General features: G+C 44.4%; 1 long non-coding RNA gene across 1 annotated transcript in view; it reads left to right on the forward strand.

The window, feature by feature from the left end:
- Window positions 1–777: 777 nt before the first annotated feature.
- LOC119443926 (uncharacterized) overlaps window positions 778–25,213 on the forward strand; it is a 91,352-nt gene continuing 66,916 nt past the window's right edge. The window contains exon 1 of the long non-coding RNA XR_007465971.1: window positions 778–822. This is a non-coding gene — a long non-coding RNA (uncharacterized LOC119443926). The remainder of the gene's footprint in view (window positions 823–25,213) is intronic.

Below are 25,213 nucleotides of genomic sequence, written 5' to 3' on the forward strand. Positions count from 1 at the left end.
ATAGAATCAATCAAGTAAGTAACAAGAATGTCCCATTCTACCATGCGCGACCAATTAAGACTGTAGTAAGCCGAAACGACCAGCTAAAGTTATCGCTGCATGACTGACGTGAGATGATCCGCTCTTGAAATAATTAACTCAGCCGAGAACTTTCGTGAATGAAACGTAATTGCTTAATGTCAACTGTCGCAAATCAGAATGTAGGTTTGATAGAGTTATTTGCGGCTTTCAGTAATACTACAAATGAGTGACCTTATCGTCGGTGATGGGAGGCCTTCTGGCTCTACGGCCATGATGAGGAAGTTCACATTTGGGCAGTCACAAGGTTATCAAAACGTATGATAAAATCATCCCTGTTTTTGAAGTTCTCTGCAGACTCATCTAAACTCACTAGACAGTAAGATTGCAGTCGTGACGCGGCCCAAATTGAAGTGACAATCAAGTATTCATATCAGGGATTGCTGTCACTACTTACCGGCAAAGATATTTATGCGATTAGACGTAGATACCACTGTCAGATATAAGTGCTGCGTAGTGGACTCAATACAGTACGTTGGCGTAACTCAATCATGGTCTGTACTTCGTATTTACCATGTTAGAAAGAAGACAAGATGACTACAAGGCCAAACTTCAAAAATTCCCTCATTATGTGTAACAGATCAAATGCTGACAAGCTGTATCCTCCGGAAACGAGGTCACAGGAATTTTTCCCTGCACGTGTACAGGTCGTACAGGTATAAAACTCGAGTTCGGTCTGCAATTTAATGACCACTTCTAAATACTGGACACTCTGGCAACAACTGAGCGTCAGCTATTCCTTAGGTGAGGTGGTCACATCTTCTGGAAACTTCGATTCGCTAAGATTATATATGGTGTCTTTCACGGATGTTAATTTTTTAAAATCGCCCGTGGCTTATGGCACAAATCTACTGTTTGGGATGGGCTACTCTAAGAAGTGTATACCGTTTGCACGTAAAATCAAAAGACATAATCGAATAATTAACAGAATTTCGGTAACTAACTTTGGAAATATTTACTTTACGGCACATGCTATCGCACAGAAAATTGAGGCGGTGAGTTCGGAAGTCATATTCAGTTCAAACGAATTTTGAGGAGTACACAAGTTTCTAGCTAAGCGTTCCCAAAGTGTGCGAAAGAAATGCATTGGCGTTTAACTTATTTTTGCAGTGAATGCTCAAAAAGGCGATGAAATAAATATAGCAAGTGGAACAACATTTCAAAAGTTGATTCGTAAAGTTCCTTGAATTAGTCAATCACGCATTTTAATTTGTTAATTAAGTACAGTCAACCTTTTCGATTAGTCCAACACAATGATTAGATTCGTGTGATATGGGAGAGCAAATTTTGAAAAAAATTCTGAAGAGTAAAACAATACAAGTATAGATAAGCTATCTGACCACCTCGGCAACATTTTTCACTTGGATTATATTTCTGATAAGCAATGTCTTGAAGGGAACCATTGATATGCACACCTCCTAAAGCAATATAGCAGGTGTTACTACGGACATATATTTCATTATTTCTTTTTCAGCGAGTAACCTATAAATAGGAAGAGCGAAAATCAGAGAGGACATTGTTTCTTAACACCACATCTTACTTCTGAGCAAACAGAGGAAACAGTCTTTTCCCTGCAGTGTAATAAGAACCGCTTTGTATGTGAAAATTTATAATCTTCAAAAGAAACCGACTGGTGGGCGTGTAGCCACTGCATAAGTTGAGGTACGGCACAAAAGTGCACGTAGGACAACTTTTCGTCTCCTCTGTCGTCTGGCGCGCCATTAAGCGCCATACCTCAATTTTTAACCTTGATCATTAGCAGCTAATCGTAAGTTGAATATTATTCCGAATCACGACTTAAATTCACCTAAACCATCTTTCAATTATGAGACGTTTGCAAGCATTGCAAAATGACGTCCGCAAATGGCACAGAATACAGAACAGTGAAGCCCTGCTTTCTCGGCATGTTGTCTGCGTCTTTTAACGATGCTTGCAACTTTCCTAAGCATCAGCAGCCGTTGACGATGGGGTCTCGTCCCCAGGAGGCATCTTAACAAGCTCAATATTTACCGACCGCTGAAGAGCTCCGTAGCGAGGACGCGGATCGCAAACATACACCACAATGTTACGAGTAGAAATACGCATACTAAAGGAGGCTATTTACACATTAATTCGCACTGGAGCCAGACCGCCAGGTAAACACTCGCTCGCGCCAAGAGCTCAGACACATCTTCGTGCTTCTCGTGGGGGCTCGTCTCGAGGATCTGTCGATGGTATCATAATATTATGAATGCCTAACAACTGGTGCAAGGTTCGGTACTTCTAAAATTATTTTTTACTGCTTCACTAGGCCGCGAAACCACATGCCTAGCTTAATACCAATCATTCAGCATATTACAGCGGATAAACAATTGTCTAAAGAATATCCCTTTGTTGACAAGTGTTGCTTACAGGCAACATACCAGAAAAAATATCACATGTTGAGTTTTAATACTGAGCACGAAGTTTCTGGCTATATATCGTCGGCCGACACTAAATGACAGGCAAGAAGCGTGATTTCTCGTTGTAGAGTAGGACAAAAAGACGAGGAAGAACAACTATGGCACGCGGCCCGCTTTCATTTTTGAACACAGTGAAAAGCACTGATCTGTGCGATGTTTCGTCAGTTGTTAGAGGATACAGACCGACGCAACATCTCCGGCAGCAGTAGTGTGAAACACGTGATGTAAAGCAAATAAAATGCACACCTATGGTGCACATATGACGAGAGCTGTCTGCAAAAATTCCAAATGAAACCGTAGGTGGCTTGGGGTGAAGCCCGCTTCCAGTTTGCTGCCGCCTGTTTCCCTACTATTGTTGAAATAGTTCCCGGAAAATATTCTTTCTTTTCATTGATTATGCTTACTCTCGAAATGTGTTACAAAATAACATGCGCAATACACATTTTTTCGCTTAAATATAAATGACCCATTAAAGGGAAGTTCTTTGCATCTTTCCGATATTTACAGCGCTCACACCTCACACTACATGTCTAAGAAAGGAAAACACAGTTTGCCATTTATTTATGCCTCAACTGGTTTGAAAAAATGTATTTTATGAATGTCATAAACCTAGAGCATGCAATGCATTCATGTAAGACATCTGAGGGCTTTATTTATTCTGTACAACTTTACAAGTTTTACTTGCCCACTGCTGCTGGTTCATCTTGATCTGTTCCAACTGAAATTGGCACATGGACAAGTCAGTATGCGTTCATAGTGCTGGTTTGAGGAGTAGAGGGCATGCGCTGATCCTAAAATGTAGTTTCTTTTGGTGCCCAGCATTACCAAAGAGCATGCAGCTGAAAGTGATCCTTGTGGGCTTGGCCATCTTTGGTCTCATTGTGGCAGGTGAGTTGCCTTGCTTTTGAAGTTGAACCTACCGTTGAGTCCAGAATCAGATATTCCTGGCAAGGTGCCCTCATGAGCCTTCGGTGTACGTTCAGAATCTTGGCAGCGTTGGGATATAGTAAACAGTAAACGAGAGCTTGAAAGGTACCTGATTTTTTTGTTGGATCTGTGACACCTTTCTTTCCTTCTAAATACTTATTGTTTGTGCTTAATCTTTGTAATGTGCTTGTTTACATTGACGCACATGCTCGTTATCGCCACCATCACCCGGCTATTGCGTGTTCGTTGCCCAACGCAGTCGCCCAGCACAGGGATCTTCCGCTACCCATACCGTGCCCCAACTAAAGCAATTTAACAGAGGAGTGTTCGCAGTTCTTCGCCGCAAAACGCCGCACTCCCTTTCCTTTCGCAACGATTGCTTTACTGCAAAAGTCCATGTCTACATCCACGAATTAACTACGTACGCGTATATGCCAGTCAGTCCCTGGAAAAGCTGAACCCAAGATAATTATTTTTCGTAGTGTCATTGTTGGCGCTATTGATACGTGAATATTCATTGTTGTATTTATTAGTTCTTGAAGCTGTTCGTCCCACCCGTCATCTGCATTTTTTTCCCGCAGAGAGCGGAGCCATGCCTGCCAGCAGCTCCAGTGAAGCCGAGGCGAGGGCTGATCCCGAGACTGCTGAGCGTGCCGAGCAGAGCAACGCCGAAGAAGCACGTATCGGCGAGGGATGCTTGGCTTCGCTGTGCGGCTAGTAACCTGATGCAATACAGTGAGACGTTCCAAAGATCGTCTCTCGCAAGAGTAGCACGAATACTTCAAAAGAAGTACAGGCACTGTCCAGCGCTCCACACCATGTCCCGGTGGCGAATATTGGAGCTTGCGGATGGCTGTTGACCGCGCTCTTGCATATAATAAAGTTACTTTAAAAATCAGAACTTCTCTTTCGATGTTTATAAATTATTGATGCTGAAAGCATTGCCCACTTTGCACGCACGCTGAATCAGTACGTGCGGCTAACGGAAAGGACCTGTCAGATGATATATGCGACTCTTCAGAATAATTGATGTTATACAAATGAAGCAAGCAATCTTTCACGCCAATGTTGCAAACAATATCTACTTATTTCATGTACCCTTAGGGCCAGGGGCATTAAAGAGGTGAGTGGTTACATCAAATACAGAAGAAAAAAAAAGTGCAGCAAAGTGGTTAGTAGTACAGAAATAGATGGCTCTCGGTTATAAAATCTTTATCAAAGTGTTCTTGTAGTGCTGGTAATAAAATGTAATACGTTGCATACAGTGCAGTAATACACTGTTACAGTAATACAAGACAGTAATACAATTGATAGTACAAAGAAATGCTCTTGTTTATACAATGTTTTTAATACTGCCATGAAATGCTGATGGTCAACAATAGTAGCGGTTGAGGCGGGTAGGCAATTCCACTCAGAAGATGTGCGCGGAAGGAATGAATGATACATGACAATGGTTTGGCAAATTGGAATTCTAACTTTTTTATTGTGATCTAACCTTGATGAAATGTATTGAGGAGGGGAGATTAGTTCGTTGCGAAGGGAAGGATGATGAAATATCTTATGAAAAAGTGAAAGCCTAAGGTCTTTACGGTGAGAAGCTAAAGATGGCAAACCAAGGTTTAATTTCATTACAGAAGTGCTGGCAGTTCGGTTATAATTAGAAAAAACAAAACGAGCAGAGTTATTTTCTACTATTTCTAAAGAGTGAATTAGGTTTTTCTGAAAAGGATCCCAAACTGCTGCGGCGTACTCAAGCTTCGAGCGGACTAATGACTTGTATAGCATTAACTTTAGGGAAGACGGTGCTTTAGTGAAATTGCGTTTTAGGTATCCCAGCATGCGGTTTGTATTTTTAATTACCTAAGAAGCGTGCATGGACCACGAGAGGTTGCAAGTAATATGGATACCAAGATATTTGTAGGATAAGACAGGTTCTGAGGGGAGATTATTAACATAGTAAGAATGAAGCTGGTTAGAAGTTCTGGACACACGCATAAATTATATAATTCCATTGACCATGATTGGCACCAAGTAGAAATAGCGTTAAGGCCGGATTGAAGGGAAGATGTATCAGTATCGCATATTATTTACCTGAAGATTACGCAATCACCGGCGAATAAATGAATGTTAGAGGAAACTCAAGAGGGCAGATAATTTATGTAAAGTAAGAAAAGGAGGGGACCAAGTACCGACCCTTGAGGTACACCGGACTGTACTCTGCTTGGCTGTAACTTTGAGTTGTTAGCAAAGGCAAACTGCGAACGGTTAAAAAGAAAACACTCAAGCCATGCAAGCAGTCTGGGATCAATGTTAATTCGATGCAGATTAAACATTAGAAGATTATGGCACACTCTGTGAAACGCTTTCGAAAAGTCTACAAATATACCGATCAACCGTTGAAGAGTGGTCAAGAATGACGTTTAGCTTATGCATATATAAAACTAGTTGTGTTTCACATGAATATGTCTTGCGGAAGCCATGCTGCGATGGTGAAAAGAATGAATTAATTTCAAGAAAGCTAGCAAGATTAGAGGAAAGTATATGTTCTAGCATCTTACATTGAATAGAAGCGAGCGAGATACGGTAGTTATATGGAGAATGCTTGGCACCCGACTCATGGAGTGGGATCACCTTCCCGACCTTCCTTTCAGCAGGCAAAGAACCCTTGTCTAGCGACTGTTGGAATATCATTGCTAGAAACATGGACGAGTAACAGCCAGTGCTTTTCCAAAATTTCGCGTTTATTAAATCGTGTCTTGGAGCCGAAGAGAGTTTTAAAGATGAGATAATTGATACGACGCCTGCTGGCTCAATGGAAGCATTGCTTGCAATGGAAGCATTGGAAGCAATGGAAGCATTGCTTGCTAATCGTAGTCGTGCGTGGATGGAAGAGTAATGTCTGTGTTTGATAAAAAGTTGTTTATGAAAACATAATTAATTGCAGACGCACATTCATTAGTTGGAATAACATTTGCAGAACTGTCAATCAAGGTTATGATGTCATCTGCCTTGGGGTTACTGACGTGGCCAGAATTTCTTGGTGTCGGTTCTAAGCATTGATGGCAAAGTATTGCCAAGAAAGTGATCATTGGCTTGTTTAAGTGCGGCTACATACTCGTCTGCCGCCTGTTTGTATTGAGTCCACCGGTAGTTAGGTGAACGTTTGGCTGATTTATGCAGACGTTTTATTTTATCAGACAAGCGCTTGAGACGGAAGTGATACCATGGTGTTTTGATTACGTGCAAGGGTGCGCGGTGGGATGTATTTGTTAGTTATTTCAGCAATTTTTGCAGCAAACATATTCCAATTGGTCTGAACGCTACGACTGTCGAAGTTATTTAAAAATACGTCTAGAAAAGCAGATAATTCGGCGTTGATGACTTCAAAGTTTCCGTTCGCGCAGTTTCGAAAAGATTTGAATTTTTTTACCGATTTTCGGTCGCAAAATATATATGTAAAACGAAAGTGCCGAATGGTCACTCAAGCCAGGTAAATATGCGATTTGATATGAGGCCATGATGTTAATACAAGATCAAGTGTGTTCGCAACAGATTCGGTTGTTCGCGTGGGTTGTGTAACAATTTGCGAAAATTAAAAGACAGAGCACATGTCTAAAAACTCACTGGCTAATGAAGAAAATGGTTCTAAAGTTGGAGATTCTGTGTTCCATATTATAATAGGTAGATTAAAATCGCCGAGCAAAAATAAAGGTAATGTAGGATGACGAGATGTAACAATGGTAATGATATCATGCATCTCATTTGCGAAATTAGATAAATAAGTGGGGGGTCGGTAGCAAACACCAATGATTATCTTCTGGCGATTTATTTCAATGATGGCCCAAACCATTTCGAGGTCAGTAGTGACATGAATACACTGAGATGGTAAATCTTTGGAAATGGCTAAGAGCGCGCCGCCTTCCTGACGCATTGTTCGGTCACAACGATACAGTGAAAAATGGTGCGCAGTTTGAAGAATTTTGTGATCTTGAATCTGTGACTGTAGCCACGTTTCGGTAAGCACAAAAATGTCGGCATTGCAAGTATCTAAGGCAGATGCTAAGGAAGCGCGCTTGTTCATGATGCTTCGAATATTAGTAAAGAATACATATACGGCGCATGATTCGCGTCCACTTCGCCTCACGTTTTCCTAAGTGGGCATGTGCTGGGAGTCTACATGCCGGACGTTATCTCGTGGTTCATATGGCACATGCTCGTTGATGGTGTCTGTTGCCAGGTCATAGACGAACTGTTTTTATTCATTATTAGTTTGGTGTACCTTAACTGGAAAGGGCATGGTTGGGGATGGATTTTAGCGTGCTAAATTAGTTTTTTACGGATATTGCGAGTGGCGGGCGCAAAATATTCGGATACAGAAATATCGTTTTCTTTCAGCTTTGCGCGCGCCGAAAGTACTTGGTCTTTCGTTTTTGTGTTGGTGAATTTACCTACAATTGGGCGACACCTACTGGGCGTGTAGTGACCAATGCGTGAGCACGTTTGATTGCTGTGTCAGGTAGGCTGTCAATAGGTGGATAGCAAAATGACGATGTCGTCAGCTAGTGACTTCCGGTTCGCGGGTTAGCGCTTCTGTTGCTTCGTTCAGCCTTGTCAGCAGTTTCTACAGTGCGATTTCCCATTGTTCGCGAAGAAAACGCGCTTCAGCAACGTGATTATGGTTGGCTGCTCGGCATTAGGGTGCGCGAACTCTTCCGTGAAAGGAAAAAAAAAACGTGTTTCATTTCCATGGAATGAAGCGCACAAACGTAAATGGGCAGTTGCCGTCAAACGAGCGACCGTGAACGGCGAGCTGTGGGTTCTGAACGTAGGAGCCAGAATATGTGAAGATCATTCCATCACAGGCAAGTGTTTTGGCGAACAACTTCGTCTACTAACGTTCAAGTACAAATACCTCCTTTTTAACAATCAGTTAAATACACACAGGTGCACCCAGCAAGGATCCTCCGCACATTGATTATGTGCCGTCTTCATTCCGGTACAACGAAAAGGCAACTGAGGCTGCACGAAAGAGGGAGGAGAGGTAACGTCAAAATAATTCGTGCACTTTTGAGATACTTAAATGAGTGCTTTCTCTCTGCAGTTATACACGACATGCGTCTCTTGACAAAAAACGGGAGACTGCGAAGGCACAGCAGCCGACGACATGGCGTGCGCTGGGCACCGCTGCAGACAAAACAGTGGACGAAGCGATCGACTGTACCGTTTGTTATGGGAAGCGTTACCAACAGCCACTTATTAGGTTGACTTACCACTTATTAAAAACTACTTCTAAGTTAACGAACGTTTATATCCGCTCGACAAACGTTTGCGCTTGAGAAACGTTACGACTATTTGACGCGACACAAACACGTTAGGGCATGAAATGCCTGCCACATAAAAATACACGAGTCTAGCGACAAGCGACGCGATGGAGATGGCTGTCGCGTTCATTCGTCGCCTACAAGTCGTACCGCATGCGAGCGACGAGACGAGCGACGACTTTGAGCGACGTCTCCCCGGTGTTGCCGGTATGAAGGCAGCAAATACTCGCCGAAACTGGCGTTACGCGTGCTTTATTAATTTAATTTGATGTGTTTTAGTGTAAAGAGTAGCATTAATATTTCTAAAGGTCTTGCACTACGTTATTATCCGTACACGTATCAAAATGTAGTCGTTTGCTCGTTCCGTGCGACAATCGGTAGTACTTGACAGATGTATATCCAGTTCCGACTTCGCGCTATCGGCTAGTCGCTCATAGCACTTCCGAGCGACGAATTCTAGATTTCCATAACCGAGCGATCGAGTGACAAGAACAAGCGATCTGTTCGCGCGACGGCCCGTTTCGTCGCTCGAAGCCGTCGCTCGTCGCCGTCGCGCACAAAATCGCTCTCATGCGGATTGGGCTTAAGGGCGCCTCATAAGTATGGAGGAGTCACACCTACGTTTTGGAACTGCCCAGCGGTGGTTTTATCGTGGTTTTTCACCAAAGTATATAAAAGACAAAGCGCGTGAAGCATGGGCATGAATTGACGGCGGCATAGACGGCGTCGTGGTCTCGAGCCGGAAGTTGTAGCAGAATACGCCGTACCCCACAATTCCTTGCGACAACCGAGATTTTGTTATCTACCTATTACGTCGGTTAGTGCCTCTCTTATGCGCTATTCGGACTCTTCCCACGATTCGCGAGAGTCACGGATCCCATGAAAAACGACATTATTGCGTCGCGATCTGTCCTAAGTTCGTCAACGCGTAGTAGTAAAGAGTCAAGCCGAGTTGTCTGGGCGTGTGCCGCCACCTGAATGCCAGTAATTTTATCATCGAGATAGTCTAAAACCTGTGTTTTTTATTCTTCTTCTTTCTGGGGTTTTACGTGCCAAAACCAGTTCTGATTATGAGGCACGCCATAGTGGAGGGCTCTGGATTAATTTTGACCACCTGGGGTTCTTTAACGTGCACTACAACGCAAGCGCACGGGCGTTTTTGAATTTCGCCTACATCGAAATGCGGCCGCCGAGGCCGGGATTTGATCCCGCGACCTTGTGCTCAGCAGCGCGCAACGCCTTAGCTGGCTGAGTCACCCCGGCGGGTGTGTTTTTTTCTTCAAGGTTGTCTAATCATTTCTGGATACATTCGATTTTGGTCTCGGTGTTCTTTTAACCGACCTTAATAGCCTTAACGTCGTTGACCAACTCGGCCTGTCCCTTAGCAGATTGTACAGAACGAGCCTGAAGGTATTTTACCAGCCGGGAAAAAACTATAAAGAACTCATTGGAAGAGTGAAATTTTAATTTACCAATATCAGGCCAACGAGGCATTCTTCAGACGTGTACCATCCTCTTGCTTGTTTGTTTCTTTTGGTTGCCTGCTTCTTTCTTAAATGACTCTTTTCACACATTACGGGGAACTCGACAAGTTATTTAAGTCATTCGGCCTCATGCGAGTGTTTCGTGCCCGATGCGTGTTAGTAAAACATATTACCACATGTTCGCGCCCTTCTGCTGAGTTTACACGTAATAACAAAAAATGACAGTTTCATCCTTAACGGAGAAGCACTCATGCGGTAGCTGGCAAAATATTAAAGTCGAACACAATGACGGCAAACAGGCTTCTCCTCTAAATACAGTTCCATAATCACTTAAATATGTATATGAAAACTCACCTATAAAGCACGTGAAAGAACATTTCCGATGCATTCATTATATAATAAGGATGTTTTCTCCCCAGTGCTGCCACAAAGAAATCCAATTATGGAAAAAAAAATTACGCGTAGCGGGTAGTAATTCTTGCATGCGCCTTCAAGTGTTCCTCAGCGTCACTAAAAACAGTGATCTAGATGCGCCAGATTGTGTAGGCCTGGTCCAGTACGCTTCCCTGAAAGTTGAACCCGGCTGCAGCACAAGGTTCTTACATGACGCATTTCTACGGCGCTGATACAGTGCGTCGCTACATAGCTTCAATGCTAATCGCATCAATGTCAACAATCTGGTGCGATGCTTACACTGCCTGAATTTTTTCTTTGAGGGACCATATAGCAACTTCATTTTGGACAGAAACGAGTAATAAATCAGCCATAGCATGCTACTAAAAGCAGGATTGTGTTAAAAATATTCCGCGCGAAAGCGGTTCGAATGTACTTCAAAATGTACACAAGAACTCCGATTTTAAAAGTCATAGCGACTTATACATATATTCCGCATCTAATTTACATAGTTCAGCGCCTTCGTAAATGCAGCCGCACTGGTGAGTGGCGATCGGGTTTACGAGTCGTGTCGGCTTTCCGTTTGCCTGTAACACTGCTACGTTAACTGTAGTCGCGGCTACCGAGTTGTGCTATCGATCGAGACGTATTTTATTTGCTGCATTCAAATCGGAAACAATGAAAGAATAGAAATAGGTGAGCAAACACCCTCCTACGTAATATCGTTGTGCACAAGCATAGTCTAAGCAAGTGCGTGGTGCTTCGCTGAGAATACACTGTAACTGTCACTTGATGTTCCCTTTTGAACTTCACTTTCATCCTAGGGAAGGAAATCTGTTCGCGCCAGTTGTTCGACGCAGCCATCGTAAGAGTGATCAGAGGGCAGCCATCTTGTTTTCTTTTCGGAACAGGGCAGTTCCAGCTTTTGAAAAAAAAGGGCTTTTTGGGCATAATGCTACATGTTTATTGCGTACGAGAGAATTTGAGTCGTGTGTTTTCTCTGCGACTTAGTTCGACAAACATGCATAGGGGGCGCGGCCCCAGAAATTCTGACACGTGGCGGAGGACTAATGGCGACAATGGCGCAGAAGAGAAACTACTTTTTTCTTTCGCTTCGACTAACCATCCCTAACTAGTGTTTAGGCGTCATATTGAGATGGAAAGTTTTCCCGGTTATTCTGACGTTCCCTGACGGACGAGCGAACAAGGCAGAGCCCGAAAAAATTTCCCAATCATGTAGGGTTAATGACATAAATAGAATAGAAACAAATTGGAATAAGTTTATGGTAAAACGCCTCGTCCTCGTTAAAACGCTCGTTCTCGTTTTTTCTTCGTCCCTTTGTCCTGCTTCGCGCTGCAACACTTAGCTATATGGAAAAGCAACTAGTCCAAACCATCACCTTTTAAAGTTAAAACACCTTTGGGATTGTCTGGCTGATCATGAAATTGTGTTGTTTTGAATGAAAGAAAGTTCCAGTGAGCTTCGAAGTTCGTTAATATTCCATGCCGCAAACACGAATGCATACCTCTGGCCTAATTGTGTTTAATATCTCGAGAGTCACGATGAGAAGCGCGTGCTTCCACTCGAGTATGAAGAATTTTAATTGAATAATTTAGTTTTGTCCATCGCGAAGTCCGTTCAACAAACTAATCAAAATGTGTTTCCAAAAGGAGAGAGAGAGAGAAATACGTTTATTAAATCATAAAAATAGAAAATTTACATGTATGAAAAGGCAACCCCAGTGGTTTTTCCGGTGAGGTTCCTAGATTAAGTTAATGGTTTCGCTTCTTATAAGGTAGGTGAGCAAGCTGTCATATATAGCTTTGCGGTGTTGAGGGGTCCCTTAGGAAGGACCCAGTCATTGAGCGTGACGACTGAGCTCTGCAGCCCAGCAAGGCAGATTCTTCGCAGTGAGGATAGGCCAGTACATGTCCATAGCAAGTGGTGTGGCTGTGGCTGGCACACCCGTGGTGCAAGTTCCACAGGTGGGGTCAAGCGACTTGTCAATGTATTGGGCTTTGAACGCAGGCGTGACTGCCGTGCCGGTGCATAGACGGCGGAGTGTCAGGCGTTCCCGGCATAGAAGCCCAGGAGGGAGGGGGTCATGGCCTTCGGGCAGAAGCGCTTGCAGAGCAAGCTTTCTATGCTGTCGGAGCTGCAAGTGAGCATCGACAGCGTCCAAAAGGGAGATAATTGAAATCTTATCAGGGGTGTGATGTTTCGTACAAGTATAAAAGGTAACGGTAACAGGGGACTACTTGAGCGGGCAAATTAAGGCAGAATACCTGCTTTCAGCAACTCAACGTCGGCTGTTCAATGAAGCACGGCTTAGAGAAGCGCCATCGCAATGTAGAAAGTTATATTGAGAATAAGAAAACGTGAACCTCATAATACTTTTTATAACTGCAGAAAATATTGTAAATTTCCAGTAACAGTCCTATGTGACCCAAATCGTAGTGAAGTAACCTGTCACTGGTGAAATGACGGCTGTGGATTTCGACCATAAATTTTTGTAATCCGAGAACAAAATATCATGTAGAAATTTCTCACGACTAACATTTCCTTCAAAGTGAACTGTGGCCTTGTTTTGGTGATTTCTATTGAACGACATTGTATCACAAACAATGAGCGCTTCAGTACAAGGATTTTGCAATGCTCAGCATCTAGAACCTAGCAACGTGTTGTAGTAAATTTTTCATGAAGGTTGTACCTGTATTATGGTAAGTTGGCCGATAGTATAAATAGTGTACGACGAATTTTTCGTTCATGTACTAGCATTACTCCGTCGTACGAACACCCACAGTTGGGTTTCATTATCGGTACTTTAGCTCAAAAAGGTAATAGAAGGAAATGAACTTTCTCAAATATGATAAACATATATTTCTGAAACTGTGTTGTGCATCTAATCTTCTAGGTATTGAAGAGCTATGATCGTGAGACAATTAGTATCAAAAGAAAGAATTGCAGTAGGGGTGTGGGAATATTCAATATTTGCAACACAAATCGAATAGTACTTACCATTTCAAGTCTCGAAAACTCACTATTCGAAATCAGAAATTTGCCGCTGTTGGAATGCAAGAACAACAGCACCTATTCGACATCGGTGCAAGAATTGACTGTTTCGAAGGGTTATGCTACTGGAAAGCCGCGAATGTCACACAGAGACACCAATTTTTGAGCGAGCACATGGAGCAGTTAACGTACTTTCAATATTTTACAGCCAGCCGATAACGATGAGCCGTGTTTATAAAGCGTACACCTGTGTATCGATTTAGGGAAAGTAATTTAAGTTTAGACACTACCACCTTCGTTGAATCCTTTTGATGCGCGATATAGTAGTATTTCATTGACTTCCTTCAACAAAAAGAACACTTCTCTTGCATTTGGTGACATGTCGTTTCGTTGTTTCAATAGTTTCATGTCACCTGTCAGGTTGCCGTTGAAAATTCATAAGTTCTACTCACATCCAATGGTAAACAATATTCCATGTATAAAGAACGTAAATAACCCTTGTTTTTGCCGCAGAGAGACTGCGTAACTTTTGTACTTTACTTGTTTTAAAAATAAGAAAATATTCGTTATTTGATGTGATATTCGAAGGTCGTTCCTTTATTGTTCAAGACAAGATAGAATACTGAGTTTGAGAAGCCGATCAAAACGGGCGCTTTTTTTTCTTTTCAGTATCTTCAACGCGACAAAAATGCAGCTGAAGGTAATGTTCCTTGGATTGGCCATTCTTGGTCTCATCCTAGCAGGTAGGTAGGGAGTTGAAATCACCTTTGGGGATCTTTGTTAAAGTAACACAATCGTGTAGAAAATATCGACGGTAAATATGAAGGCAAGCGCATATTCGTACGCTTTGAGAAAGCTGTTTACTAAACTAAACAAAATGGGCAGTTTCACCCGATGGCCAATAGCACTGACAGCGCTAGCAAGGTTTAACGAAGCGCTTTTACTTCTTGGACGGTGTCCCAACTACAGGCGGGTGCGTGTATACGCAGACGCAAGAAACGCGGAAGCGCCAAAATTTCTGCCACCCCTATATGCTTTACCACGCAGTGTATGTGGACCTGTAATGGCATCGCACAGGCGCCACTGCGGCACCCGTACGAGCGGGGGCATTGAAATGAGATAACGCTCAGATTGCGAGCACTAATATTGTTTCGCACTTTTTCTCAGTCTGAGAGCATTTAAGTAACAAAAGAACTAAAAAATTCGCCATCCCGGCCCTGCAAAAGTGGACGTCAAGCGAAGCTGTTAAAAACCACGCACTACAACTGCTGAGGCAATGCTGTATGACTTTAGAGTAATGGTAGCAGCGCTATTTTAGGTAATAGTAGGAATCGCAGTAATGGTAATTTTTGACAACACGACACTGCCTATAACAGTGCTGCAATAACATTGAAATCAGTTGCTAGGCTGGTTATAAAATAAGCAGCCTGGGAAGCCTTTCGTATATAAAATGTACGAAAGGCTTGCTACGTCACACCGCAATTCGAAAGCTGGCGTCGCCTCGGCAGCTTGCGCAACAGTAACATTTACCGGGAAATGTATGCGCAGAGAGCTACGCGATTCTTATTGCTATCACGTGCACGTTATCATCAGTTATGTGGTTCTGATCGTTGGTTCGGATCCTTGATTCGAGCTTGCCCTTTATTGAAACGTATGCTGTTCTGTATGTTGTATGCCTGATTAAAATGAATGTATGCACTGTTACCTTCACTTTGCTGAGTGCTTGTAGCTTCTGCCTTACGGGGCTAAGAGTCATTGGATATTTATCTTGCTTACCGGGTATGAGCCACTGCTGATGATAGCTTTCTGTCGATGGACGCGAAAGATATCCCGGGATCCTACACTTAAACAGGTTCGCTGTAAAAAAAAAAAAGAAAGGCATGTGCTGTGACTTAAATGTATCACGACTTGTTTGCGCGCTGCAATTCTTAAAAACCCTGAGGAATAATTTAATCAAGATCATAACACTGGTCTTAGCAACTCTGGCGGTTGAATACTACAACATCTACGCTGCGTATACGGCATAGATAAACATATAGCATACATTATAAATAAATTGTTACGAAACGTCAAGGTGACACCGACGGCGAAAATCTGCGTTTAATGTCCTTATAATTGATATCGCAAGAAAAAAATATGTTTGTGTGCGTATATTTGTTGCATCGAGAATATTTATGTAGCGTTTGTCATTTCATGGCGTAATCCCGCAGGGAAAAGAGCCGCTGACCAGCATTTCTGTAGCGCGGCAGCGTAGGTGACTTTGCATATAATCATCATCATCATCACCATCATCATCATCATCAGCCTATATTTTATGTCCACTGCAGGACGAAGGCCTCTCCCTGCGATCTCCAATTACCCCTGTCTTGCGCTAGCGTATTCCAATTTGCGCCTGCAAATTTCCTAACTTCATCTCCCATCTGGTTTTCTGTCGACCTCGACGGCGCTTCCCTGCTCTTGGTATCCATTCTGTAACCCTAATGATCCACCGGTTATCCATCTTACGCATTACATGGCCTGCTCAGCTCCATTTCTTACGCTTACTGTCCACTAGAATATCGACTATCTCCGTTTGTTCTCTGATGCACACCGCTCTCTTCCTTTCTCTTAACGTTAGTCCTAAGATTTTTCTTTCCATTGCTCTTTGTGCGGTCCTTAACTTGTTCTCGAGCTTCTTTGTTAACCTCAAGTTTCTGCCCCATATGTTAGCACCGGTAGAATGCAATGAAACCACACTTTTTTTCAGCAACAGTGGTAAGCTCACAGTCAGGATTTTTCAATCCCGGCCGTACGCACTCCAACCCAATTTTATTATTCTGTAAATTTCCTTCTGATGATCAGGGTGCCCTGTGAGTAATTGACCTAGATAAACGTGCTCCTTTACAGACTCTAGAGGCCTTCCAGTCTAAGAGCCTTCCCAGTCTGAGAGCTTGAATACTTCTCCTAAGCATGCAGTGAATAGCATTGGAGAGATTGGGTCTCCTTGCCTAACCCCTTTCTTGATAGGTAACTTTCTACTTTTCTTGTGGAGAACGAAGGTAGCTGTGGGATCCTTGTAGATGTTTGCTAACATATTCAGGTATGCCTCCTGTACTCATTGATTACGCAATGCCTCTATGACTGCTGGTATGTCTACTGAATCAAATGTCTTTTCATAATCTATGAAAGCCATATGGAGAGGTTGATTGTACTCCGCAGATTTCTCGATTACCTGATTGATGACATGATTGAATTCCATTGTAGAATATTCCTTCCTGAAGCCAGCCTGTTCTCTGGATTGATTGAACTCAAGTGTTGCCCTGAACCTATTGGAAGTTTTCTTGGTGAATATTTCATACAGTACTGAAGGCAAGCTGATGGGTGTGTATTTCTTCAATTCTTTAACGTCTCGCTTCTTATGGATGAGTATAATGTTGGCGTTCTTCCAGTTCTCTGGTACACTTGAAGTCGTGAGGCATTGCGTGTAAAGGGCCGCAAGCTTTTCAAGCATGATATCTCCTTCATCTTTGAATAAATCTACTGTTATTCCATCTTCTCCAGCAGCTTTTCCCCTGGTCATGTCTTTCAAGGCCCTTCTAACTTCATCGCTAGTTATAGAAGGAGCCTCTGTATCCAGTTCATCACTATTTCGAATGAAAGTTGCTTGGCTGTTTTGGGCACTGTACAGGTCAGTATAGAATTCTTCCGCTGCTTTTACTATGTCATCGAAATTGCTGATGATATTACCATGCTTATCTTTCAGTGCATACATCTTGCCTTGTCCTATGCCAAGCTTTCTTTTTACTGATTTAATGCTGCGTCCATATTTTCCGGCTGCCTCAATCTTTCCCACGTTATAATTTCGAATATCCCTTGCTTTCTTCTTGTTGCATATATACGCCGATAACTCATATGCGCGTTGTCTCTAGTGGCATGAGCGGAGGCGTGAAACGCTATTAGCAGCCTCCTCTCTCTACGGAGCCCTTGCCCTCTCCCACAGCCGCTACAGGTGAGAAGGCGACGGCAGAAAAGGAGGGCTGTCCTTGCTGAGTGCTCTACTACACTGGCTAAACCTTCAGAGGCTTCAAACCTCACGCGCGGCAGTACGTGCGTATAACAGCTCTAGTTGGCGTTCGACGCTTGCTGTCGAGCACGCGCTTTTTCCATCGGAGGTGAAGCCTGACCGCCATTCACCAACCACCAGCTGCTCAGAACAAAAACGGGACAAATAGGCAAATAAAGCTATTCTGTTTATAAGGGATGTCATGTGCACCAGTGCAGGCTGCTATAATTCATGTATGACTTTGCATAATAGATGACCGAATGCAGAAGCTGTACAAAAATATTATTTAGGTATTTTGCTGTGTAGATACACAATACTGTGCAGTTAATAGTTACAACAGGCAAAACAGTTCACTCATCCGTTAGAGGGTGCATGCTTAAGCTCTCCTTACAATAAGCAGCACGACGGATGCGAGGAAAAAGTTGCCGTGATACAAAAGATAAGTTGACATTGAAGGAGGCAGTCAATACGGATTTCATGCTTACCCGGTGTCCATGCAGTTTTGCAAGTCCGCAAAACGAGCCGGGTTTTTCTCAGAAATGCGCACTCACAGAAACGCCAAGAAAATGCATTCAGAAAGGACCTTTTTTAATCACCTACCTGGTCATATAATGCAATAACGCATTAGCGCAATCTTTTCTACGTTACTAAGAACGAGCTTTAAAATGAAACTGAGACATCCACCCAAATGTAGCAATTTGCTACAATGGAAACCCAACCGGGTTCCTCGAAAGAAAGCCTCGCAGTTGAAGAAAAATTCGTCCTGGTCCGGGACTCGAACCCGGGACCACCGCCTTTCCGGGGCAGCCGCTCTACCATCTGAGCTAACCAGGCGGCTAGCAGATGGCAGGGCGAAGTCGAATTTGTCGACAACTCGAAGCAAAGGCAAGTGTATGGCGTAAATAGTTCAGCGGAAATCCGCTAGGTGGAGATAAGTAATTAAAGGGAAACTGAGACATCCACCCAAATGTAGCAATTTGCTACAATGGAAACCCAACCGGGTTCCTCGAAAGAAAGCCTCGCAGTTGAAGAAAAATTCGTCCTGGTCCGGGACTCGAACCCGGGACCACCGCCTTTCCGGGGCAGCCGTTCTACCATCTGAGCTAACCAGGCGGCTAGCAGATGCGAAGTTGAATTTGTCGACAACTCGAAGCAAAGGCAAGTGTATGGCGTGAATAGTTCAGCGGAAATCCGCTAGGTGGAGATAAGTAATTAAAGGGAAACTGAGACATCCACCCAAATGTAGCAATTTGCTACAATGGAAACACAACCGGGTTCCTCGAAAGAAAGCCTCACAGTTGAAGAAAAATTCGTCCTGGTCCGGGACTCGAACCCGGGACCACCGCCTTTCCGGGGCAGCCGTTCTACCATCTGAGCTAACCAGGCGGCTAGCAGATGCGAAGTTGAATTTGTCGACAACTCGAAGCAAAGGCAAGTGTATGGCGTGAATAGTTCAGCGGAAATCCGCTAGGTGGAGATAAGTAATTAAAGGGAAACTGAGACATCCACCCAAATGTAGCAATTTGCTACAATGGAAACACAACCGGGTTCCTCGAAAGAAAGCCTCACAGTTGAAGAAAAATTCGTCCTGGTCCGGGACTCGAACCCGGGACCACCGCCTTTCCGGGGCAGCCGTTCTACCATCTGAGCTAACCAGGCGGCTAGCAGATGGCAGGGCGAATTCGAATTTGTCGACAACTCGAAGCAAAGGCAAGTGTATGGCGTAAATAGTTCAGCGGAAATCCGCCATACACTTGCCTTTGCTTCGAGTTGTCGACAAATTCGACTTCGCATCTCGTTTGTCGTTTGTCGTAGTCAGGATTTGGCAATCCTGACTAGGAGCTCTCCCTGCCCTATGCACTCTCCCAATCCCTGCCCTATGCACTCCAACTCAATTTTATTCTTCTGCAAATTTCCTTCTCATGATCAGGGTCACCTGTGAGTGATTGACCTAGATAAACGTACTCCTTTACAGACTCTAGAGGTTGACTGGGGATCCTGAATTCTTTTCCCTTGCCAGGCTATCGAACGCTATCTTTGTCTTCTGCATATTAGTCTTCAACCCCACTTTTACACTTTATCGGTTAAGGTGCTCAATCATTTGTTGTAATTTGTCCCCATTGTTGCTGAATACGACGATGTCATCTGCAAACCGAAGGTTGCTGAGATATTCGCTGTTGATCCTCACTCTTAAGCTATACCCAGTCTAAGAGCTTGAATGCTGCTTCTAAGCATGCGCATTGCATAGATTTTGTCTCCTGGTCTGACCCCTTTCTTGATAGGAAACTTTTTACTTTTCTTGTGGAGAACCAATATAGCTGTGACATCTTTGCAGGTATTTCCCAAGATATTCACGTATGCTTCCTGTAGTCCTTGATTACGCAATGCCTCTATGCCTGCTTGTACTTCTACTGAATCGAATGCTTTTTCATAACCCATGAAAAACATATAGAGAGATTTATTGTACTACCCGTATTCTTCGGTTGCCTGACCGATGATATGGATGTGATCCATTGTAGAATATCCCTTCCTGAAGCCAGCCTGTTCTCTTGGTCGATTGAAGTCGCGTGTTGCCCTGATTATATTGGGGCCCCTAACATTGACTTTGCCCTATTCGAAAATTGACTTGATCCACGTTCAAAACTGACCTGGCCCACTGCCAAAATTTACTTGGCCCAGCCCCTAAATTTGGATGGCCCACCCCCGTAATTGTCCTTGCCTTTTCGAGCCCATGACCACGTGATCACGAATTGTGACATACATGACCAAATAAGAAGCTTAATTTGCAAGGTTAATTTGCACCTTAATTCACTTTTATTTATGTATTGCCAAATGTATGTAATGTGGTGGTGTGTACTTTCTGCATTGTTTTTACTTGCCATTGTTCAATTTCTTTGTTGCCCTATTGAAAACTCTCTTGCATTATTAATTATTCTACTGTAACATTTATATGTAATGTTTCTGTATAATTTTGATTGCGCGGCTCACTGGCACCATGTGACCTCAAGTGCACTAAGGGCACTTGAAGCTGCCTCACTGCAGTTTTTACCTTAGCCCCCGCCATTGTTTGATTTAGCAACGGAAACAAATTAATAAAGAAGGGAATGTCACATGGCCAAGTGATTACGCCACCTGATAATATCACGTGGCGTACACTAGAGCACTGCACGGGCTCGGGCTTACACGAAAGTCCGGGCCCGGACCGGCCGACTCTGAAAAACCTGTTGCCCCGGCGCAGCTGGAAGCTAGCAGTGCTACTCCTGTGTACTTCCCTTTTCTTCTTCCGTCGTATTTTGCGCTGTTTGAACAGAATGTAAAAGTCCAGAAAGACCGAAGTCGCCTCCAACCAAAGGATGCCATTGTATTCCTTACCTAAATGAATGTAATTATTGCTTTCAGCGCGGTCTAAGCGCGTTCGCGACTTGCTGATTCTTCAAAGGCGAATTGGTAAAACGATGTCTGGTAAGATAAGATAATTTGTCATGCGGCCGAAATATGGCACTTCGTCCGTCCATGGTTGCACGCATGTTCTCAACCTGCCGCCTAGCAGCAGCGCATTACGCTGCACCATGGAGGAACGAGAAGCTTTCTCCATTTACTGCATCCATGCGCTGCGCTCACGACCGGTCGTGGCTGTGCTTTGGCTATAGTGTACTAGAATACGGTTGAGTGGGACGAGCGGCTAGGGCGGCGCATGCTTTGCAGTGAGGCGCCCGACGCGGCGCTGCGATAGAAGTGGATTGGGCCGCATCAAGATCGCGCCTTTGGAAACTGCTGGCGATGCTGCTCGGCAGGGTCATTCGTACTACTTCGCGCGCTGGTATTTGCGTTCAGACCACTGAAATGGTGTCCATAATTGCATATGACATGTATTTATGCCTTAAAAATAAATTCCTTTCGTTCTCTTCTTTATTCTATTTTTTTTAAATGCCGCTGGGTGATCCTTTCCGGTCTCGGGCCGGGTTCGGGTCGGCTTCGAGCCGGGCTCGGGCAGGGCTCGGGCTAAGGTAAACGGGTGGCGGGCCGGGCCGGGCGGGTAACGTAGAATATTTACGGGCCCGGGCTGGGCCCAGGTCTCGCAATAAAACTTTTCGTCGTGCTCGGGCGGGTAACCAAAGTAAAAACGGGCCCGGGCCGGGCCCTGGCTGAAAAAATCGGCCCGTGCAGTGCTCTAGCGTACACGTCAAATTAGTAAGACGTCGATATAGTCGACACGCCCACAATGCTTTCACATTCAATTAACATACCTTCAGTGCCTTAGTGACGTTTTGCATTGCTTCTTATGCCTCAGAGGAAACGATTGTAAGACTCGAGGTGCAATTCGATAATGGCTAGGCGGCTGTCACAATCTTCATGCGCGTATATTGTGTTTGGTGAGCAATATTCTATGCGTGTATTGCGCACCTAAGTTTGATTTTACCTGGTGTTGTATAGAAGTCTGCAGTGCTACTCTAGAGAGGACCCTAGGCACTATTGTCATCGTTCCAGCTATGTTATAACGTTTACGTTATGGGTTGTTTCTCCCCTTAAACAGGTCACGCGAACGCTTACAATGTTTCTAGAGCGCAGCTCTTAGACGTCCGTTCCTGCGGCGAGCGTCGGCGTAACCGAGCGAACGAGAACAGTGAAACATGAATGCGAACGCGGAACGCAGCGTGAGACAGAAAAAGTAGTGCCGAGCAATACGTGCGACAACCGCTGCGAGATGGCGCCAGAGGAGCGCGCCGTCTGAAGCCCCTTCGCCGCCTAACGTCTCTGAAACCTGCGAAGTACCGCAGCCCTTTTTCTCTTCCCCACCTCACCACCGAATGGTCAGTTGCCGTCCCGGGATCACATTCCGCCATAGATAGTCCACGGCGCGCCAGAGCGGACACGCAGGCAAAGGTATTGCTCGCACACGCCGCGCGTATGAGCCATCGACGAGGTGAGATGTTGCATTTCGTCTAATTTAGGGCATATGCAAGTTTCGTATACTTCAAACAAAGCCAAAGGAAATACCGGGGTGCTGCGCTTTCAGTGTAAGCAACCGCCAGGAGTCCGGGAAAGCGCTTTTCGCGATACCAAGCGCTAAGAGCGACAGCAAGCCCCGTGCTTGGACGAACGTCTATTCACTTGAAATTAATGCTCAAGATGACACCAGTTTTGAAATATACCATCCTGAAGTTTGGGACGAAATGTATGGTTGTTACATTATTTTTCAAGCTTCAATGCATAAAAAGGCGTTTTGGTAAAAAAAAAAAAGGTAGAACAATGCACATTTACCGCAAGTTTCAGTACGCTTATCTCAAAACTGGTGGAACTTTCAAAATAACTTCCAAGCGGATGTGCGTTGTGAAATTACTGGCTTAAATTCATGGAGCGGAGAAGTGACACACCAGCGGAGAAGTGTAAGTTGAATCATGACAGAGAGCCGTAGCTGAGAAGCGTTGTGGTGTACTCGAACTGCCTAAATGCTATTATGGGTTGCAATGTGGGCTTGTTGGTAACGCAACTTGGAGGGTTTACTGTAGCGCGATCAAAAGGCACGACAGAAGAAGACACACAGGGACACACACAGGGCGCTAGGGTCGTGTGTGTCCCTCTGTGTCTTCTATTGTCCTGTATTTTAATCGCTCTACCATAAGCCCTCCATGGTGTCATAATGGGACCGAGAAGCTTTTTCACGACTCTTTTATTTGCAGACTGCGATTTGCCTTTCGCAAGAAAAGCGAAAAATGCAGAAGCGAGCAAACTGTGGCTCAAAGGGCGTCGGAATGCAGGCGACTGAGTCAAGAATACCATAATGTAGTGAGAAGACCACTGCAATAAAGATATAGCGACCTGTAATTTTTGAATATGTAAATATAAGTCTTCTCGTGAGCTGTTTATTACTGCTTAACACAACGCGATCGTGGTCAGGATAATTCTGTTTTAGCATCAATTTCCGTGTACTGCAGTCAGGGACCGTTTATCTTCATCGATATGTATCAGTTGTTTCGAGCGCGGGTAAATCCGTAGCCGCGTTAGAAAGCTTATAAATGATGCGTGGCAGCGCTTGATACCTAGTCAGCCGAAAAAATCATGTGTGATACACGAGCATCGGGTTCGTTATGCATTTAGAACAGGTGGCGTACAGTCGAATGCTTCACTTTTCGACTACATGTAATTTACATAATATCTAGCTAAGCGAAATACAGTGATGTTTGTGGATTTCACAGGGCCCTCAGCGACAACTACCGTGCCGTTCTTCACTGTAGCAAGCCTAGAAAACACGAAGATCTGCTCGAGTTGTTCGCAACGCGTCGAAAAGCTACGTGTTAGCTATGAGGGTAAAACAGTCAATGTGAGCAAACCCGAGATTCACTTAGGCCTGCGACTTATAAAATGATTAAAACGCGAGTAATGCTGTTTCATTATGCACGTTGTTGAGCAATTTAGTATGCTCCTTGGATAGGTCCCCTACGAGCACCAAGTTATCGGGAAGGAGAACAAACGAAAGGACGGCCGCCAGAGCGCACGTCCCGTCGCTGGTCTCGCTTCATGCAATTTGGCATCTGTAAAAATCTTCCGATATTAGTTGCCTAATCTTACTTGCGATCTTACTTATTTAAAGGACAATGAAATGTGTCGATTTCCCATAATATAAACCACTGAAAGCGAAGCTACATAGCTGAGATACTGCCACCCGAGAGATATGATAGAACAAATCTGGCCACAGCAGTACAATGTTGTCTCTGCGCGCTCCGGCGGTTGCGGTACTTTCCAGGTTCCAGTGACTTTAGCGCCGTCCATGCATGCACCCAAGGCAGCGGCGGCGCTGGCCGAGCGGGGAAAAAAAACAGAAAGCTCGCAAGCGTTTTCCGGTAAAATTAGGGTTGCATAAGATGCAGTTGCCGGGAAGCGGCAACAGTGTGGCCGGTCTATATAGTATAGCGCCGCGCGTCACGGCTCTGTCCGTCGGTGCGGTGATCGGTGCGATGCCTCAATATATCGCGAAATGAAAACACGTATAAAACTGCGCTCAACTTTCAGATTAGGGCGTATCGTAATCGTTGGTGCTTCTTTTTCTGTCGGAAACACTTACAAAAGTAGAGCTAATGTGATGATGTGCCCGAAGACGCCATGATCCGATCATCGCGGACACTTGCGAGTCCATGGTGCCGCGCGAGCATTATGCGCAATGAAGACGACGGTGAGTACATGCCGCAAGGGCTGGGCGCGAGCACGCCGAGCGTTGACATAAAGCTAAAACAAAGAAAATGTCCAATAGGTGTGAACCACGGCGTGCCAGCGAAAAGAGGAGAATAATTAAGAGAAGAAGGACGACACCTGGGACGCGTCGGAGGTTCGATGAAGGGAAGACAACTAGGGTGCAGATGTTGAAGCCTATTGGGTGCTTGGACCAAGGCTCACAAAGCCTCTTCCTAGTCTGTTCTGCTCTTGCTGAGGGCCTGCTGTCTACCAACAACGACGGAAGGAGGAAGCCTTCGACTAGGTCTCCTAAGGGGCGGAGGCGCGGGCTTGACAGGCGCCTC

This window comes from Dermacentor silvarum, chromosome 3 (assembly GCF_013339745.2).
Source record: "Dermacentor silvarum isolate Dsil-2018 chromosome 3, BIME_Dsil_1.4, whole genome shotgun sequence".
Taxonomy (NCBI): Eukaryota; Metazoa; Arthropoda; class Arachnida; order Ixodida; family Ixodidae; genus Dermacentor; species Dermacentor silvarum.